Source organism: Dermacentor andersoni, chromosome 2, assembly GCF_023375885.2.
Source record: "Dermacentor andersoni chromosome 2, qqDerAnde1_hic_scaffold, whole genome shotgun sequence".
NCBI classification, from domain to species: Eukaryota; Metazoa; Arthropoda; class Arachnida; order Ixodida; family Ixodidae; genus Dermacentor; species Dermacentor andersoni.
The window spans coordinates 130,855,532-130,859,814 of record NC_092815.1 but is presented as its reverse complement, the minus strand read 5'-3'; the positions used below and the strand labels follow the sequence as shown (position 1 = coordinate 130,859,814).

Genomic DNA, 4,283 nt, shown 5'->3' with positions numbered 1-4,283 from the left:
TCATCTGTCTTGTCCGCATTTCCTTTCTTTAACGCGACGAGCCCGGCACTTCCCAGTAACGAACGACATGCGCGTTATCAGCGTGACATAGCATACCCGACAGGAAAGTAGCGGGCGCGGTGTTTTCAAGAAAGGAAACGCAAGCAAGGCAGATGACGATTATCGTTGTGTGGCAGAGATACACCCCAAAGGGTATAACTTTGTTTAAGAGTGTACACTCTTAAGCAAATGTACATCCTTTGGGGTCTATATTTGCCACACAACGATAATCGTCATCTGTCTCGCTTGCGTTTCCTCAAAGAAAAGTTTACACCCTTTGAGTCGTATCTCGCCACACAACAATAAACGTCATCTGTCTTGTCTGCATTTCCTTTCTTTAACACTGCCAGCCCGGTACTTCCCAGTAACGAACGGCATGCGCGTTATCAGCGTGATTTAGTATCGCTGACAGGAAAGTAGTGGGCGCGGCGTTTTCAAGAAAGGAAACGTACGCAAGGCAAATGAAGATTATCGTTGTGTCCACTCTTAGGCAAAGTTACACCCTTCGGGGTGTATATCTGCCACACAACAATAATCGTCATCTGCCTTCTTGCGTTTCTTTTCTTGAAAACGCCGTGCCCGCTACTTTCCTGTCGGGAATGCTCTGTCATGCTGATAACGCGCATGCCGTTCGTTACTGGAAAGTACCGGGCTCGCCGCGTTAAAGAAAGGAAATTCGGACAAGATGGATGACGATTATTGTCGTGTGGCAAAAAGGTGTAATTTTGCTTAAGAGTGTGGCAGATATACACCCCAAAGGGTGTAAACATTTTTTTGAGCGCTTTCTTGAAAACGCTGCGGTCGCTACTTTTCTGTCGAGAATGCTCTGTCATGCTGACAACGGTCATGCCGTTCGTGACTTGGAAGTACCGAGCTCGCCGCGTTAAAGAAAGGAATTGCGGATAAGATAGATGACGATTATCGTTGTGCGGCAAAAGGGTGTAATTTTGCTTAAGAGTGTAGCCGCGGTAGCGTGCGGCACGCAGCGAATGCCCGTTTGACCTTGCAATGAGGTTGGAAACTAGGAAACTATTGCATCCATATGGACCAGTTCACAGTATGGCGTGGTGCGACGTGATGTGGCGGCTATACTCGCGGACAACTTTCTGTTACAGTGAAGGGAAAGCTACGGAGGAAAAGCGCGCAAGTGAGAGCGCTTCTGAAAAGAGTCCCGTGTTTTCATCCATGTTAGTTTAAGCTATAGGGAAGCGAAACCATAAACACCTTATTAGCAACAGTTAAATAAGATAAAACACACCATTGAATGTAAACGTTTACTTATTTTGCGGCTTTTCCCTTCCGCGTCTGGGCAAACGCGAAACCGTCGCACGTGGGAGCTGCGACAATTTAGCGCCTGTTCCTAGCAACCAAAAGCACTGTCAAACGCTGGCGGACTACTTGGCTCGATAACACCCGTGCAGAAGCTCCGACCCGGTAGCTTTCCCTTGATAGGCCAATAAAGTTGTCCGCGAGTATAGTATCAAGATTGTGGCTAGTATTATCTCCAACCAATCTGCTTTGCCGGTAGCCATTTCATGCTTACATCTACTCTCGATTACGGGAGAGCCAGCAATTTTTTTTTCTTTGTGTTCGCTATTTTTGACTCTCTCTTTCTCTTTACTGTTAACTGGAGCAGTGTCGGGTGTTAGGTCACTTAGCACAGAGTCATGAACGAAAGTTGTCGTTCTGTTTACTGCACTATACTGTTATAGAAAGGACAGAGAGAGAGAGAGAGAGAGACTAGAAATATAAATATCATTAGCGTTTTGAACTGGTAAAGAAGCGAACGTGAGTGGCCCTCATTGAGCGCCAGGATTGTTCTGCAAGGCTTATCAGGTAAAATACTAGGTACATCTACGAAAAATATGGGTCCCTGGTTTAGGCATCTATAACACACAGACACGCACAGAGAGAGAGAGAGAGAGAGAGATTGACGTGTAGTCTCGGAACAAACGCCCCGAGGTCTTGCTCAGTTGTTTCTAAACGTTAATGTTTCTTCTTAACGCGCTTTTAAACGCGTTAAGAAACGCCACAATTCGAGCACCGGGTGCCTGTCAAAGAGCCAGCTTACTCTAGCGCCGATGGTAACGGTGCGAGGATAGACAGGAGTTCGCGGAGAGAGAAACGGCGGCGAGGAGGGCATGGTCCTTTCTCCCACCGCCGCGCACACCCGCGCGGCGCGAGCCAACGCACAAAGCAAAAAGAAGAGGACCCGGTCGGACAAGTTCTGCCCGTGCTTCTCCCAGTTGGGCAACTCCGCGTGGGTACGATGGGTGTGTTGCGAGGAGGCTTCCGGTGACCACGGCCGTGCGTGCCGTGCTGGTGGTGGCTGCTGCAGGTGGTTCGTCGAGGCCGCTGCCATGCGACAAAACGTGAGTACTATGGTCGCACTTATCAGCGGGAGCCTCATCTGTGCCATTCGTATCAACATATACGAAAGGGATCTGCGCCATAACACCTATAGCGATCAAAAGGCGCCGATAGAGTCGCTTGATGCTGCTACTGCTGGTTGCCATCTATTCGATCACTGCTTTGAGAGGGAACGCAGAATGAAAGCGCAGGCCGCTAAATGTACAGTGATTGACCAACTGCATGCTCCTGAGAACGTTACTCTGCAACGGCACCACGTGTGGACGTGAAGGCAGCCACAGTTCGCGCCGCGGCTCGCACCGTAAACGAACGAGGTCGACATCGCGATAGAGACTTGCAGAACGACGGGGCTCCTGCAGGTTTCGGATCAGGTCCGGTCGGCCCTTGACTTCGTGCATGCATATCGCGGAGCAGTATCCTCGGTGACATTATACGTGACGCCCTGCAGGAATGCCGCTTAATACAAGCTACGTCTGTAATGCAACATTTTTTTAACTCCCGCCGCACTTCGCAGTACAGTCTGATTTTCGGCTCGCATTGCTGGTGCGTTACGCATTACGCGTAAGTCTTGAACACGTTGTTTCGCTCGAAGTTTCCGGATACCACGGACCGTGGAAAGAACTTATGAGAGCACGTGAATGCACAGTACAAAGGCATATGCAGTGCTGCTTGAACGTTACGCCATGAGCTAGTGTAAGCCTAAATTAAGCTCGCTCGATGAACGCTTGACTGACTCGCGCGTCGCTCGTTCTTCCGTTCTTCATTGAAGTGATAAAAAAAAAAGGGGGGGGGGGGGGATTTGCTCGTTGAAGCGGGACGTTTCACGTAACAGACGTCGAGTCAAATAAATTAGGACATTTTTTTATTACCATGCTCGCTATATTATGTTTTGGGTCCAATCCAAAGTCTTGCGGGTATTTTCGGACACTGTATGTACAATTCGCGAAGCAGAAGGACCGAAATATGCATTGTGACGTAAGAGCGAACTGTTCGCTGCACCATATTTCGGTGGACTGCGGGAGATTCTGGAAAAATAACGCAAATTATTTCCTCGCCCATATTAAGCTCTTCACAGTACGCCGGGTTCAACTTTCCAAGGCACTTGTCATTGCAAGCTCGACGGGTTGAGTGCATTCGAATACACGAGACACCAGTTTAACATACCTTCTTGTGGCGTGGCGTTAGCGCAGGTTGCTCGGATTCAACTATATGAAGAGCTATAGTCGGTTTTCGTCGTCGCCCACTATACGTTCTCTTTTTTTTTTTTTTAGACCATACAGAGTAAAAGACACAAAAAAACCACCCGTTGCAGATAGCATAATTCTATTTATTAAGCCGGATTATTCAAAAAGGCAGACGTAACTCGCAGGAAATATCAAAATGCATATTCGACTAAGGCTGCAGTGTCATTCACTAATTCGCTAATGGAAATTTAACAAATTAACTTTCTGTTACCTAATTTAGTGTACATATTGCAGTTTTACGAATTGTAGCCACTTGGAAAGAATTCTAACGATCGCACGGGTTCCACAATATTCACCGTGAAACTTGCCGTAAGAATGCACTATTGTTCCACTTACTTTTTTAACAAAACGTCGTTTCACGCATTGAAGCACATCAAAAGTAACTGGACCACCAACATGCTCTGTCGCCCGCTTTGAGGATGAATATTTCGAAACTTGTGTCATCCAAAGAATTCGTTTCAAGTGGGCACGCCTTGCGAACTCACCGGCTACAATTCGTCAATTGCAATGTATGCCGTCAAGTAAATAATTAAAAAGTTGATTAATGTATTTTGGTTAAATTATTAGATTATGCATTTCGATTCCTCGTGCAAGTACTGGCCGCATCTTTGAGTAAACCGTTCAATGACT

At 47.2% G+C, this 4,283-nt stretch overlaps 1 protein-coding gene across 1 annotated transcript in view; it reads left to right on the top strand.

The window, feature by feature from the left end:
- Positions 1-2,188: 2,188 nt before the first annotated feature.
- The window catches only part of LOC126540739 (polypeptide N-acetylgalactosaminyltransferase 13-like), a 38,897-nt gene continuing 36,802 nt past the window's right edge, over positions 2,189-4,283 (top strand). The window contains exon 1 of the mRNA XM_050187584.3: positions 2,189-2,411. The gene's annotated coding sequence lies outside the window, so the exon portion shown is untranslated. The remainder of the gene's footprint in view (positions 2,412-4,283) is intronic.